This window comes from Meriones unguiculatus, chromosome 16, assembly GCF_030254825.1.
Source record: "Meriones unguiculatus strain TT.TT164.6M chromosome 16, Bangor_MerUng_6.1, whole genome shotgun sequence".
NCBI classification, from domain to species: Eukaryota; Metazoa; Chordata; class Mammalia; order Rodentia; family Muridae; genus Meriones; species Meriones unguiculatus.
In genome coordinates this window covers 53,624,425-53,641,782 of record NC_083363.1, presented here as the reverse complement: position 1 = coordinate 53,641,782, position 17,358 = coordinate 53,624,425, and positions in this window count along the sequence as shown.

Below are 17,358 nucleotides of genomic sequence, written 5' to 3'. Positions count from 1 at the left end.
GGAGAGAGCGAGATTAAGGCCTAATAAAGCTCTTTGCCCTTGCATACATGGTCAGGCTCCTGGTGGTCTTTGGGGACTCTTAAGATCTGAGCATAACATCATCCCAATGGAAGCTTCTCCCTCTCTCTTCCACTCTCCCTACACCACCCCGCTTCTCCTCGGAGAAGGGGATGTTAGCGTATAGGCAGCCTGCTTCTGGGTTGCCTAGTAACCTATGATGTCATCATGTGTTGCCCACCACGTGTGTGGCAGGTGCAAGCTACACTTGATCTTAGCCAAAAGGCCGAGAAGTGATACACACAAGCTATAAAAGGACCAATCCACCACTTTTTCTTTCTTACCTTCCTCTCTTACTCTCCTCTCTTGCTCTGTCCCTCTCGATTTCTTTCCTGGGGGGGACCCCCACCATGTCTCTTTCTCCTTTTCCTCTCTATCGCTCCACTTCTATCCAATAAATCTCTTTCATATAATATCTGTTGTGTGCATGGCATCATTTTAAAATAAATACTAACAGGGGAGGCCTTGCATGGATATTGACCCATCTTGGCATATCAAGATGCAGTAGGACTAGGTGCGTCTTCTCCTATTGAGGTTAGACACAGCAGCCCAGTTAAGGGAAAGGGATTCAAAGACAGGCAACAAAGTCAGAGACAGCCCCTACTCTAATTGTTAGGGGTCTAATTTGGTCCATGCACGCTCTTCGGTTGGTGATTCAGTCTCTGTGATCCCAGGTTAGTTGCCTTGCAAAAGACTTAACAGTTAAGAAGGTCAAGATGTGAACATGAACTGCAGGGTGTAGCAGTGTTATCTAAACCAAAACAACCTCTCCCTAAACATGTTGGTGCGGAAAACAAATACTGATATGCCCCTGCTAAGACTGTACATGTATTCAAATAATTCTCATCAGTAGCTGTCAGCAGAATACCATTAAAACAGACTTTATGAAAGAAAGTCCATAGACATTAATGAAGTGATAGCCCTACTCATGCTTAATATGGTATACAGGAGAATAAATCCAGGCAAATTTGACACCACTAGCTGGCACATCCAAGCATTCAAACTCTTCACAGAAGCACAGCTCAAAGCAAATTCTTGACAGGATGAATGCCTTGATGTTGAGCACTGGCCTTGAGTTGCTTGGTTGATTACACGTTACAAATCAGATTCTTTATGGTGTTAGGTAGGGATTGATGGGGGAGTTGCGGAAATAGAGGGAAGAAAGGCAACTCCTGAAGCCGAACAATACTTTAATCAAGACGTCTCTCTGTAAAAGAGAGACTGTGTACACAAGGCATGGGGTTCCTGGGATTTTATGGAACAGAAAAGGGGGAATCTAGGGGATGGAAGAGTCTATCTTTAGGTCAGTTCACCCTGATACCTGGAGGTAGCAGTGGGTTTAGTTGTGTGGTTCACCTAATCAGAAGCTTCCACTGGTATTTTCAGTAAGGTCAACTTCCAGAGCTTCTCAGTCCACTGAGGCTTTTAGATAATTAACCCTAAACCTAAAATATAGAGGACCTAGAACGTGCTAACAATTTCTATTCTAATTCTACTTCGTGCCAAGAAAAGAAAAAGCCTCTTGTGGTTCAGTTCTACTAACTAATGACACAAGGACAATTGTTCCCGTGACTTGGTTCATTGTTGTCATTGTTCTTGTTTTCAAGACAGGGTTTCTCTGCCGTTGAAGACTATCTTTGTTGAAGTCCCTATCTGTGCTCATTTTTGACACAGCTGGCTTCCCAGTGCATTCTACCTTAAAAAGATAAAGGTGGCATGCTTAGCGTCTGCTTTGTGGCCACTGTCAAAAACTACCCATACTCCTTATAGTGTAAAATATTCAAGAACAATTAATAAACAATAAAGCATTGTTTCCTTCACTGGGGCCTTCATTATTCTATTTTAAATAGACCAAAATGCATTTCAAATTCAAGAAGTTAATTTCTTTTTCTATGCTTTCTAATGTATTATTTTTACCTCTTTCTACAACTTCAAATTTGTGCTTCCTATTTTTTTTTTGAAATAAGATTTATTTTGAAACAAAAAGCTACGGGAAATTTGAAGACACATTGAAATGGAAAGGGTTGGGGTAAGTGTTCTCTGTGCTTGTTCACTCTGATAGTGGCTGTCAAACTTCAGACATCTCTAGACTCTCAAATGTGACTTGTGATCGTTTTGAAACAGATGGCTGGGCTATGCCCCCACAGTTCTGATTTGGGAGGTCTGGAATGGACTTCAAGAATTTCCATTCTTTACATGTTACCCTGCTATGTAAACCCTTTCAGAACCGCCGCTTTAAAGAGGGGTGTTTGACTTAAAAAGAATGCTCAACCTCATTAGCCATTAGGGAAATGCAAATCAAAACGACCCTAAGATTTCACCTTACACCCATCAGAATGGCCAAGATGAAAAACACAAATGACAACACATGTTGGAGAAGTTGTGGAGAAAGGGGAACCCTCCTCCATTGCTGGTGGGAATGTAATCTGGTACAACCACTTTGGAAGTCAATCTGGCGCTTTCTCAGACAGTTAGGAATAGCGCTTCCTCAAGACCCAGCTATACCACTGCTAGGCATATACCCAAAATTTGCTCAAGTACACAATAAGGACATTTGCTCAACCATGTTTGTAGCAACTATTTGTAATAGCCAGAACCTGGAAACAACCCAGATGTCCATCAACGGAGGAATGGATACAGAAATTGTGGTATTTCTACACAATGGAATACTACTCAGCAATCAAAAAGGAGGAAATCATGAAATTTGCAGGCAAATGGTGGGATCTAGAAAAGATCATTCTGAGTGAAGTATCCCAGAAGGAGAAAGACAAACATGGAATATACTCGCTTATATAGACCTAAAAGATAGGATAAACATAATGAAATCTATATACCTAAAGAAGATAATCAAGAAAGCAGACATGGGGTATGATGATCAATCCTCATTTAGAAAGACAAATGGGATATGCATTGAACGAATGACAGGAGTCTACCGCAGAAAGCATCTGAAAGACTCTACCTAGCAGTGCTCCAAAATAGATACTAAGACTCACAACCAAACCTTCGGCAGAGTGCAGGGAATCATATGAAAGAAGGGGAGTTTGATGTGGAAAGGATAGGAGCTCCACAAGGACCAAACGTATCTGGGCACAGGGTCTTTTCTGAGATGGACACTCAACCAAAGTCCATGAGAGAATAAAACCTAGAACCTCTGCTCGGATGTGACCGTGATAGCTCAGTAATCAATTGGTTTCCCATAGTAAGGGGAACAAAGACTATTTCTAACAGGAACTCAATGACTGGCTCTTTGACCTCCCCACCTCCCAAGGGAGGAGCAGTACTGTTAGGCCACAGAGGAGGACTTTGCAGCCAGTCCTGAAAATACCTGACAAAACGAAGTCATATGAAAGGGAAGGAGGTCCTCCCCTATTAGTGGACTTGGAAAGGGGCAGGGAGGAGTTGAGGGAGGGAGGGTGGGATTGGGGAGGGAATGAGGGATACAGCTGGGATACAGAATTAACAAAATGTAACTAATGAGAAAAATAAAATTATGGGGAAAAAAAAGTTCAAAAAAAAAAGAGGGGTGTTTGAATGCTAAAGGAAATAGGATTGTGGGCATAGATCTGTCATGTGCTGCTGTAGAGCACCAACTTCTAAATATAATAGTCATCATCTCCATCAGCAAGATGTGGCTATTTGCAAGAGACTATCAGGGACCGGGACGGAGAGTTGGTCATTTGACCCTTACCTGAGATTTCTGCCACTCTCGCCTACACGCCCCCGCTGGTTGAGTGTAATCCTGCCCTAATTGCATGTGGTCTCAGGAGGTGCTAGAGTAAACATACTATGAAACAGGCCAGAATCTGTTCAGTAACTTAACGCCACAGGGAAGTAAAGCAAACACTTGGAATTACGTTAGAATTTTACTAATGAGCCAACACATAGAAGAGACTAGAAATGCCATTTTGATCTACCAATCAGCACGTAGTGGAGGTTAGGAAATGGATGGAGGGTTTCCTAAGTCAGTAAGGTACTGAGTCAATGTGGTAGCCTGGGATGACACCCAGTGGTTTTTCCTGCATTTAGTTCATCAGCAGTTTCTTGTTGTGCCAGGTTAGTCTGTGTGTCCACAGAATATGGACGACACAGTCCTTCAGAATTACAGACAGCTGAATACTACAGCTTCCACATTGGGTTGAGCTCTAGATTTGAAGAAACCTTGCTGATACTCATTTTACCCAAGGAAAGGCTCATATAGAAAGAAAATACGGACTCTGCCTTTAGGCAGTAAAGAACTGAGGCTGCAAGATTGGGAGTAGATCCTTAGCATCCAGATGCCCCCAAGACACACTGGTCCAGAACCATCCAACTAATTGCTTCTAAATCTTGACCCACAGACACAGTGAAATAAATATTGTATTCACAATTTGGAGAGTGTGGCGATAGATACCTAATACAACTATGCCTCCACTGTAGTGGGAGATGAAAACAAATCTCATGTATAATACCTTTGCATCTGAATGTACATCACCCTCCAGTTACAAAAGATGGTTTACCTTTTCTAAACATCGAAATGTCATCGCAGCCTAAAATCAACAATAATTGCTTAATATTAAGAAGTATCCGATCACTCCAGATTTCCTGGATTACACGTACTTTTAAGAAATTGCCCTGGCCTACAGCATGCCACAGAAAGCACATAATTTGTGTCTCTGAAAATAACGTAAAAACAATTCTTCACACATATATTGGTTTAGTGTGTGGGTGTGTATATGGGACACATTCCACAGCATGCAAAAGGTCGAAGGACCTGCAGGAGTGGATCCTCTTCTCTACCGCGCCGTAGGTTGTGGACCAAATTTACGTGGTGGCGACTATTGACCAAAATACTCTACCAACAATACCACCTAGTGGTACACTGAAAATAAATTTTAAGCAAACATTAGTGCTTCAGGTAGCTAGGCTTGGTTGTGAACACCTGAAACCACCCCAGCACTGGGGAGGTGAGGCAGGAAGATTAGGGGTTCCAGGCCAGCTTATGTGACATATGACACCCTGGTTCAAAATAAGACTAATAATGTTCTCAAAATCATCCTGATACTTTTGAGCTGAGGTTTAGAACTAAACGGGTCTATTTATTTTATTCATTTTGCTGTTAGAGGGAGGGTCCCTTGTGGCTTTGGGCTTACCATGTGACTAAGGATAGTCCTTCAACTCTTAATCTTCCTCTCTGTACCTTGAAAGTCCTGGGATTACAGCCCTGTACTACCATCTCTAGACAAAAAAAAAAAAAAAAAAAAAAAAAAATCTTTAGTTTTGCATGCTTATGATTTTATGAGATTATGGAATGAGTAAACCGAGCTAACATACCCATCACCTTATATTCTTACATTTTTCATATACTGCAAACATTTAAAATGTAATAATTTAACAATTTTAAGATACAGATTATTAATATAGTCACCATTCCTGTCCAATGTATCTCAATAATATCCAATTTTGATAGAAACTTTAGACCCTTGGACAAATATCCTTATATAATCAATTCTCCCCAGAATTAATTATATAGTTTATATAATTAAGTTGAACAAATTAAGTATATGCTTTACAATGAATTGGTTTTCTGATTGATTGATTGATTGATTGATTGACTGACTTCTCTCCTCAGTATCACTGAGACTTGAACTCAGAGCCTCATACATGCTAGGCAAATCATTAAGCTATACCACCAGTCCTTTTTTTTTTACATATGTTATTATTTAAAACAATTTTTAAAGTTAAGTATATTTTGATCATATCTCCCCTCCCCCAAATCCTTCCATATTCTCTTCCCCTCTCTACCCACCCAACAGTAAGTTCTTTCTCAAAAAAAACCCAAACAAAAACCCAATATAACAACAACAAAAAACGAAAAGCAAGAAAACAAAACGAAACCATGCCCCACATCAAAAAAATTCCCACCAAACTGTAACCAAATAAAAACATACCAAAACTGTGGCATCTGTTGTTATACGTTGGTCAATTGCTCCTGAACATGAGGCCTGTCCTGCAGTGGTTGACACTCAGTGTCACCCTACTGGAGAAATTTCATTTTCCTTCTCTCAGAAATTATGCTACAGTTGTTAACCTTTGCCCTAGTGCCTTATGTTTCCGTTCATTTATTCATAGAGTCATTCATTCATTTTTTTAAAATGTAACCATTCACAGGAGCTTTGCCGATGTGATTTAGAGGACCTTGTTTTTTGTTTGTTTGTTGTTTTTCTTGGGGGGGTGGTGTCCTCATTCTTCTATGGCTCTAACACTCCGTCTGCCTCCTCTTCTATAGGGTTCCTTGAGCTCTGGAGGGAGGGATTTGATGGAGACACCCTCTTTTCGGCTGAGCATTCCAAGGTCTCTCACTGAGTAATATCTGCCTGTGGGTCTCTGTATTTGTTCCCATCTGCTGTAGGAAGAAGCTTCTCTGATGATGGCTGAAAAACACTGATCTATGAGTACAGCAGAATATCATTAGAAGACATTTCCTTTTTTTACTTTTTAGTCTGAGATAGGGACTCAGTGAGTTGTTCAGGCTAGTCTAGAACATGTGATCTTCCTATGTTAGCTTCCCAGTGATGGGAACATCAGTGTGTGTCACCACACCCACACAAAAATGTTTCTTTGGTAGTTTGATGCTATGTAGTTTGGTAACTCATTCTGGAAAGTCCAGGACAGAGAAGCTGCCTGGTGACTTTCCTAGAGTAATCAATCAAATAATCAACTCATCAAATTTCGTAGGATCTGGTCCTCGATAATTTCCTGTGACTCAAGCAAGGGGAGAGTTTAGTCATAGTTCTATCAATTCTTCAGATCATCCTTAGATTAGATCATCTGGGTGGATGAACCTTATCTTTCCTTCAGTCAGCCATATCTTCTTCCCTGTTGAAAAAAGAAAAACCAGACTTTTTTTTTTTTTTTCAGTTAAACAGTGTGAAACTGCTTCAGAGAATGATTCGTATCTGATCAAGACGATAAATCTGAACTCTGCACACCGTGGCTTCTGTGACAGCTGACACGTACTGAGGAGAAGGCTGACACTACCCCGCAGTTCAGTTGCTGCTTCTGTGAGTTCTTACCTGAGTGAAACAAACTTCCCGAGCTGGGCATGAGGACGCAAACCTGCAGTCACTGCACTGAGTCAGGTCCAGTGTAGGCTACATAAAGCAGCAACAGCCGCAGATGAAGCAGCGCCAGCAGCAGCAGCAGCTGGTGCTGCATCCAGAGCTCCCCTTCCAGGTTACACTGATGTACAGACAGGAGGAAGAAACACAGGTCTGAACCAGTCATGGCAATTAAACCTCTCTCTGAGTTGCTCAGGGGGAAGGCATGGCTCGGATTTGACTGATGAAATGGAAGGAATTTTGCTAGATCCTAAAGTTTTTGGTACCAGTGTATTGGCTTTCTGCCTGGCACAAAGTGAGCTAAACAGTCAGTCTCTGGGTGGTAGCCACTTTGTAACTACAGGATGGACACAGCTTATGAAATAAAGATGGCAGAACACACACTGGAAAGTGCCACTAGGGAAAGGAAAACCTTCTGTAAATACAGTCAGAATAAAGGATTTGCTATAGTAATTAGATCTCACACAAATAAGAATACTGTTGCAGAACTGAAGTTCTGGAAGAAGACAGAGGCGCAATAGAGATAGATAGAGAAAAAGGCACTCAACAGTCTACCTTGAGTGCCGGTGTGGGGTAGACAGGTTGTAGCTCACAGAAAAATCAAAGAAAAGCAGGTGCGACACTTGCCAAAGCAACACTGCAAAGGATGTGTTCCTGTAGTGGTCTCGTGACGTCGTCCCTTTGGGGAAACGGTTGTCTTTGTGAGCACGTGTTTGAGGTCTGTAGCTTATAGTCACTAGGTGAGATGAGTCAGGGACTGCTATTGATGGGGAGACCAGCAGGTGGCAAGAGAAGCAAAACTCAGAACAAAACAGCAAAAGGATTCCAACAAGTTGGGATTCCAAGCATCTTCACCTCTGTCCCTCACCCAACTTCAGGGCTGTGGCCTTGGAGTGCAGTGTCCCCTGTTTCATTCAAGGACTCCCAGCCAACACATCACAGAGATCCTTACACACCAATGTTCACTGCGGACTATTGGTGATAGCCGAGGAACAGAACCAACCTAGCAACCACAGAGGAATAATAAAATATGGCATAACATATCTGATAAGCACTGTTTAGCCATAGAGAAGAATGAAGTTATGTCACTTGGGGAGTAAGTGGATGCAGCTGGAGAAAAATCATGTTGCACCAAATAAGTCATTCTCAGACATATACATAAAATTATGTATGCATCTACAAAATGAAAGTAAACACAAAGCTGTGCAGCAGACCAAAAGGGAACTAACTGGGTGAAGGAGAAAAGGGAAGGTAGTGGATATGGGGAAATAGGCTCAATGTACATTATGTATTTGTGTTCAGATGTTCTTGTGTAATACACAAAATGCAAGATGTAACACACAAATATTCAAGATGAATATTACCCAATGAAAAGTTTTTAAATAATAAAAAAGCTAAAAGTTTTAAACAGAAAGGGAGCTCTCTAGGAAGCAGGACAGGAAGTATGAGAAAAACAGGTAAACTATGTGGAAGTAAATTGAAGGATTCGACATGACTTAATGAACTTTTGTTGCTGTTTGTGTTTTTTGGTTTGTGTAAGGATATAACGTGGGAAGTTGTTTGATACTTATGCCACAGTGCAGGCATCATCAGCCTTTACCTTTTCGTGGATTTAGTCACCTGCTGTGACACTGTCTGTGAATTCTTAGTTGACAGACATCCAGGTACCAGGATCTCTCACCTTGTGTGGGTTTGAATAAATCTGACCCCCACAGACCCGATGTGTTTGAAGGCTTGGTCTAAGGGAAGGCACTATTAGGAGGTGCAGCCTTGTTGGATTAGGTGTGGCTTTGTTGGAAAACGTGTGTCACTGTGGGGACAGGCTTCGAGTTCTTCTATGCTCAAGCTATGTCCAATCACAGACTCTCTCCCTGCTGCCTTCTGATCAAGATGTAGAACTCACTGCCCCATGTCTACCTGTGTGCTGCCGTGCTTCCCCCCATTATGATAATGAACTAAAACGGCCCCAACTCTACTAGACTAAACCTCGGAAACTGCAAGCCAGCCCCATAAATGCTTTCTTTTTATAAGAGTTGCCATAGTCATGGGCCTCTGCACAGCAATAAAACCTTAGCTAAGATGCATCTGGAAAGTGGATTTACTCCAAAAGTGGGTGTTGGTGGCCCGATGTCCGTCATCACTTCCAAGCCTCATCTTTGGAAATCACGGCTGCAGGTTTGTGATATGAAACTTCCCCCACCCTAAGAAAGCTATAATAAGTGTAGTGAGAATTTTGGTGTCTTTAAAAAAAAAAACTTGTGTCATGTAAACAGGTTTTTGTTTTAACCCCAGGTGTGGGACATAGGGCTGCTTCAGACTGTCCACAGCAGCAGACTATTTGCCTCATGCATGCTCTGCCAGGGGTGTGATTCTGTCCGCTGAAGATAGTTTAATTCTGGGGGACTTTAGAGAAGGTATAAAAAGACCAGAGCCCAAATAGAGGGGACATGACTGTTCTTCCTGCTGGTTCCTGCTCCTACTGCTGCTGTTTTATCAAGTGGTAGAGAGAAAAGATACAAGAAGTTAGAGAGATCCTGAGGAGTCAAAGATTGGCTTTGCCCCAGGGAACTTAACACCCCTAATCAGTAGGAAGTAGTATAAAGAGATCTCAACTCCCCTTCTTCCCACGAACCTTCTGTCTCTCCTACCTAGTAGGAGAGGTTGGAAGCAATTGGGGTGGAGAATCATGGTAGATATAAGAACCCAACTAAAGCAGTATAAACAAATATGCTTACAATTAAGAGATCCCCACTTGTTCATAGGATCTGATGCTTCTCTTCAGAGTCCCAGCTATGCCATTGTCTGTCTGTCCATGGCACTAATAACTCTTCCAATAAACTTAATACTCCCAGCAATTTGTTTCAGTGTCCCTCTTAAGCCCCCATTTGAGACCTTTCAGTGTTTAGTTTTTTTTTTAAATTTAGCTATCAGGGGACAGTCCCTTACTCTCTAAAGGTAATGTGAACACAATAGCTAGTGACAACTATTTTTTTAGTCTTGAAATGGTCCAACTTAGTAGTGGTTGTAGCAGTCAACAAGTCAAAATAAGTAAACAGTAGATTAATAAGAAAAAAACAAACAAAAAAAAACTGAGAGAGCTCAAAGACAATGAAGAATCTTGAGTCCTCTGTATCAGAAACTTGATGTTAAATATACTACTAAATTTTATTAATGTTTATGTTTATTTTGATTATTTTGTCACATTTTATTTTTTTTGAAACAAGATCTTACTATTCAGCTCTTGCTGGCCTGGAACTAACTTCATAAATAAAGTTGTTCTCCAATTTACACAGAGATCTGCCTTTCTCTGCCTCCCAAGTGCTGGGATTAAAGATGTGTGCCACTATGCCTTGCCTGGTTTTTTTTTTTTCTTTTCTTTTTTTATTTTCTTCCTTTCTTTTTCTTTCTTTTGTTTTTTAAAAAATTTTATTTATTATTTATTTACAATTCATTCACTTTATTCTTTTGTTATTTATTTATTTATTTAGAGGCAGGGTCTTACTATGTAGCCACGGTCAGCCTGTTACTCCCTATGTAAACACAGGCTGGCCTCAAACTCATAGAAATATACCTGCCTCTGCCAAGTGCTGAGATTAACAGTCCACTACTGAATTTAATAAAGTTTGTTTGCATGAACCAACACGTTTCCATTGTGTTGGCTATTTATTATTCCAGCCAACTCAAGTGTCAGGGAAAGCCTTCCCTGCCAGAGTCCCTTTTTAAACTTTGAATGCTTTGTAAACTTTGTAAAATTTGCAAGAAAGTGTCCAGGCCCCTGCCGGAGGTGTTCCAGCAGCCAGACTGGGCTACTTCAAGTTTTGCCTCTGGGCTCCCCCTTCATCTTTCCCTAGATACCCCCTGACCCCCTTTCAGCTTTTCATCTCTCCTGGGTGCAGACCCCTGTGGTCCCTGAAAAGGGTGCTCAGAACTTCTGGCTGTGCTGCTGACCTCTTTACACCTCCCAGCAGCAATACCTCAGGACTCCAGAGAATCTAGGGCTAAATCTCCACATCCCTGGGACCTGAGATCAGACGCCTGGAGAAACTGAGAAGCTGGAGCCGCAGAGAAAGCAGCAGCACCTGAGGCCTCAGCTACGGCTACTGCAGATAGGCAAAGGGAAGAGAGGCTCCAACTGGAGCTAGTCTGTGAGTTTCAGTGCCATCTCTGTGGCAACAATGTGAAAAGTAGCAGCTCCTCCCAGGCAGAGGGCTTTACACTGTCTGGCACTGTCGGCCAGGGACCAGAACTAGAATTCTGACCGTGTACTATAAGTTCATAGTTTAGTTAAGGAAAGTTATTTTGTTTAGCTTAGAGTTCAAGTCTGAGTAAAGCCCTGGAGGCAATAGGCCCCTCCCCCACCCTCTTAACTGCCTTTATGGAATTTCCAGCCTCTAACAGTCACAAGGGCCATCTCCAGCCCCTCAGTGGAACGCCCCCCTCAGATTAGGCTAATTTTAGGTGAAAAGTCTGAACAAAACCCCACCAATCCCTAAGCTCCCCCAAATTCAGGACTTGAAATCCCACCAATACTCTGGAAATCTCTGTCCTAGAAAGCTCCGCCCCTGAAAAAAAATCCTACGTAAAAGTTACGTCTGCTCAGTTCCCTACTGCCTTCTCCTGGGAGTAGAGGCAGCCACTTCCGGAGTCATCCTTTCACTCCCTAGACCCTCCAACTGAAAGACGCTGAACTGTGCAAGCCTGACTGACTACATGACAGACTTCAGTTCCTTGCTAGCTAGAACAGGCCTATGTTCACATTTCTCAGAGATGAGATACCAGTTACAGGAAAAACTGCAGGAAAAAAGGCAACCACGGGGATACGGAGCAAACAATGGAGGAGGACACCTCACACATCTTCCAGCAGTTTACACACAAGTGTTCATATGCACATATACATGCACACATGAAGTAAATTTTTTTGTAAAGGAGCAATTTCTGTTTTTCAATAACAGAAATTATTTGCTAGGCTACAGCTTTGTCAGTGTTTTGAAAGAAATAGTTTCTCTTGATCTCAACCACAAGACAACCATCCAACAAGCAAAAACTCAGCCTCGGCTTTAGGTGGTTTTATAAACAAAGAACCCTAATTTTCTCCTAAGGAGGCCCCCTCTTAGAGCTGTGTGGCTACTAGGATCCTGTGTCTCAGGATGCCCTTCCACTGGGACGCTGTCCTACCTCCGAGCTGTGTGGTCCTGGGCTCTCCAGTCTCAGGATGCCTGTCCATTGGGATAACGCCCCATCTCAGAGCTGTGTGGTTCTTGTGCTCCCCAAGTCCCAGAACACCTTCCCACCCGAGCTAGAAGGCCAACACATTTTATACAAACTATCCATCTAAACTCTTTTTTTTTAAATTAATCATGACTCTCCTCTCTTCTCTCTTCCATCCTGTCTCCCTGTCTCTCTGTCTGTTCCATTCTGACCCAAGGGATTTGACTCAAGGCTCTACACATAATAGGTAAATGGTCTATCACTTAGCTATAACCCCAATTAATCTTAATAGACATTTACCAGTTACTGATTACACTAATATTTTTAAACCAATAATCCTGGTTAGCTTTAACTGCTGCCAGTTTGGCACAGTCTAACATTATCTTAGAAGAAAGCCTTACTTGAGAAAGTACCTAGTCAAATGTGCCTGCAGGCATGCCTGTGAGAGACTATCTTGATTGTGATGTAGGAGAGCCCAGCCCATTGTTGGGAGCATTACCCTAGGCAGGTGGTCCTGAACTATACAAGAAATCTAGCTTAGTATAACACAGACTGCACAAGCAGCATCCTCCATGACTCCTGGATACTTTGTGCAGTGCTTTCCTTGGTTGGGGGCAACTCTGTGAGGAACAGAAAGCAAATTTCATTTCGTGTTCCTCCTCGAGTTTGCCTTGACTTCCTTCCATAATGGACTGTGAACCAGAATTGTAAGCCAAATAAACCCTTTCCTCCCAAAGTTCTTATTGGTCAGGATATTTTATAACAGTAATGAAACTAAAACACTAATGTTTTAATTTTTTGTGCTTTAGTTGGTTACTTCAAGGTTTTTGTTGTTGTTGTTGTCTTATTTTTTTGGTTTGTTTTGAGACAGAGGTTCTCTGTGTAGCCTTGGCTCTACTGGACTTTGTAGATTAGGCTGGACTCAGACTCACAAAGCTCCACCTGCCTATGCCTCCCTGAGTGCTGGGATTACACGCATGTGCCACCACATCCAGCAAGGTCAATTTTTTTAAATTAAACATGTTTGATTATTTTATTTATTATTTGTATATGTGAAAAATATTTTTCCTTCTGTGAGAAGCCTACATTTTACCCTTCCTTTAAAGTCAATAATTATTTCAGGATTTGAAGAATTTGAAATAATAAGATATAAAAAAAATAAAATAATGAAAATATAATATATACAAAATATTCCTGGACCCAGTGATGCACAGACCACACAGCTAAACATTCTTCTGCTTCAACTCTGCAATCCATGTAAAGAAAAAAAAATCAGACTAAAAACCAAACCCTGGAGAAGTATAGAGTGTTCAATGTGCATTATAAACTATATCAAAACACTAACACTCAATAACACTAATAAACCTTTAAGCACGACACTGTGGGAAGAGCTGTCTGGGCTTTTACAACATGGATGTATAGTGAGACAACCAATAGCTAGGATAAAACTACAAGCAATACTGCTGAGCCCTCCCCACCTTCAGCACTTTACAGTGGGACGCTAATGCTCAGTTGTTGCAGATTACTCATCTGTGCAATAAACAGGTCCCCTGTGAGGAACAAAGATTGCTGGGAGCAGTGATTGTAGGAAGGGGAGAGAACACTCCACTTGGCTCTATGGTAATGGAACTGGAGAGTCTGGCACTTGGCAAGGACCTTTTCCCCTTTTACACATTCCAGTTTGTTATTGTGATACTTAACAGAGAAACAGCCGGGCCTGGCTGTAATCCATGTGCATGCCTGTAATCCCAGCATTCTGGGGGGCAGAGACAGGTGCATCTCTGAGTTTGATGTTTTATCTCTCATGTTTCTGAGAGTAGTGAATTTTGGGAGTGGGGCGGAGTTGCTTAGGTAGGTGGTTCTTCTCAAGGTCCCCAATGCAGTTACAGCGGTGGGAACAAGCATTGAAGCAGCTGGTGACCTTATAAACCCCTCCAAATAGTCTCAGGGTTCGCCAAGAGATATCTCCATGGGAGCCAGTGCAGATGGCCTCAGAACGGTAAGACTCCATATATATATATATATATATATATATATATATATATATATATATATATAACTTGCAACCCCAATGTCATTGTAAGGAATACTTATTAGCTATCTCTGGACATCTCAAATCACAAAGTAAATTGAAGATGAGAAATCATAGCTAGTCCAATTTCTCAATAGAAGAGAAAGTATAGTATACAATGAACAGGCTGCACAAGAGATAGTGCATCCTTAAAAAAATATATGCTAGATAAGGTAGAGGGAAAGAATGTGGGAGACACCGTTGGAATTCAGGGACATTTGAGGAATAATATGGAAACCTAATACAGGGGAGCCTTCTAAAACTTATTAAAAGTGATCCTAATGAAGTCTCCTAAGGATGGTGGATACGGAGTGTCAACTGGTCATCTCCTGTCACCAGACAAGGCTTCCATCAGAGAAACTGGTTTGAGTTGTTGGTCAACAGGGTCCCATAGAAATTCACTAACAACCCAGGCTCTTGGTAAGACAATGGGTGCTCTCTGCAAACTGACAGTAGGGCCCATGGCTGAGCATAACACTTATACAACTCATTGAATATGGAGAAGTCCAACTGGTTCCTACATGGAGCCTTCATCGTACATTCTAGTGTCTTTGGTGCAGGAAGGTACTCTGCAGGCTAAGGAAAGAGAAACGCAGGTGTGTGGCTAGGCATGAGAGACCAAATGCCTGCAGGAACCCAGGAAGGTTTCTGGGGGTTAGCTGGGTGGCCTGAAGTTGAACCTAATTGTTTTCCTCACTGTGGGGTTTCCTCTCATCTGAGGAACATAGTTGTTGGTATTTTGAGGCTCATAGTTTGGTCTGTTGGTCGCAGCGCAGTCACTGCTGCCCTGCTGTTCAGACACAGTATGTGATGATTGGTGCCCCCATCTTGGAGCCAACAAAATGTATAGCCCAAGCTGGTCTTGAACCTGTGATCTTCCTGCCACCCCTCCTTCAGCAAATCCTACTGGAGTGTACCACCACAACTGTCTTGTTTAAGTTTCTATTGCTGTACAACTTATTAATTTCATGTGGTCCATTTGTCAACAGCTGGTGGTTTCTCTCTCTCTCTCTCTCTCTCTGGCTTTTTGAGACAGGATATTTCTGTGTAACCCTTGCTGTCTTAGAACTCACTCTGCAGAGCAGGCTGGCCTCAAACTAAGAGATCCACCTGCCTCTGGCTCCTGAGTGCTGGCATTGGAGGTGTGTGCCACCACAACCTAGTGTCGGGCTTCTTAAGCAAATGGAAACCTGTTTAGAAAGTCGTTACCTAGGATGTTATCCTGTAGAGCATTCCTACCTGTCCATCTGACAGTTTCAGGCCTCTAATTTTTACATTGAGATTCTGGACCATTTGGGCATCAGTTTTCAAACACCATTTACTGAAGATGCTGTCTTGTCTCCAGTGTGTATTTGGCATCATTCCTAGTTTGTGTCTTTGCTGCGGTAATAAAATACAATGACCAAAAGCAACTTGGGGGAAAGAAGAGTTTATTTCATCTTATAATTCCCAGGTCACAGTCCATTACCAAAGGAACTAAGGGTAGAAACTCAAGGCAAGAACCTGGAACATGAACTGAATCACAGACCATGGAGCAATGTTGCCTGCGGACTTGTTTCTCATGGCTCACTCAGTTTGCTTTTTTTCAACCCAGGACCACCCCACAACGTTGCATAAAGGCCAATGTGGTAGATTCATTTCCTTAACGGAAGTTCCCACTTACCAGATGATGGTAGCTAATGTCAAGTCAACAACAAAAAGCCTAAACAGCACAATTGCTCCTTGTCAACTTGATACACATCTATCACTATTGAGCCCTAACCTTGCCTTTATCGTTTGTCCTCCAAAATGTCATGTTAACATAAATATTACAATACAAACCGTATTATAACTTAAAAAGTGTCACACCTTTAAAAAAAAATCCAAACACTTCAAAATATATGTCCTTTTAAACTATCCAAGTCTCTCAATTATCGGCTCCTGTAAAAAATAAAAAAAGTTATATCTTTCTTATTCCAAGAGTGAAGAGCCAGATACAATTAAGTTAAATCAAAACCAGTATTTGTCAGTGTAAATCAATTCCTGTAGCTGAATATTTGACATGTGGGTTCCCTCATAATCCTCTGGGACCCACAGGGCTTGGGTGGTGGCGCCATCGCTCTGGCTCTGTTAGTCCACAGCACACCCAGCTCGTATCACAGTCTAAGACCAGGTTCCCGCAGACCGGCTGATGTCCTTGGTAGTCATTCCTCAGTCCTGGTGTCTTCAATATGCTGTGATATGCACTACAGCTGAGGCTGCCCTTTTATGATTTGTCTCTCCTCCTGGGCTCTCTTCAGATACTACACCCCCAACACATGGTGCCAAGCCTAAGTTTATTTTTATGATCCCTTCATTCCTCCAGAACTTGTACCATGTATAAGATTCTTATACATTACCAAGCTTGTTTACCAGTTTGAAATGAAGCATTGGCCCCCTCGAACCATGACTTTATGCTGACCTTGAGAAATACTCCTTAAAAGATATCTTCTCAAGTATGATCTCATATTAACCTCAGCTAATTTTTTCAGCCCAAGCTAACCAGCATCAATTGTGCCAGTAAAGCAAAACTTTCACTTCAATAGTACTGGTCTTTTGTTAATTACAGCTGATTCTTCAGCCCCAGCTAACGAGAAGCCACAGATCTGTAATTCAAATATATCACACAAATAGAGAGCGTTTGAGACACTCTAAAACTTCCCTCTGAAATTAATAAGCAGAGCTTGCACTGTGTGCACTGTTCTCAGAATTATCTTCCAAACTCCCACAGCAGCATCTCATTAAGCTCTGATCACTCAATGGCTTTTTTTTTTTTTCTATCCAAAGTTCTAAACACTTCCACAATCCTCCCCAAAACAACATGGTTGGATCTGCCACAGCAATAGTTCACTTTCTAGTACAAATGTTTGTCTTATGTTTTTACTGCTGTGATAAATACTGTGGTCA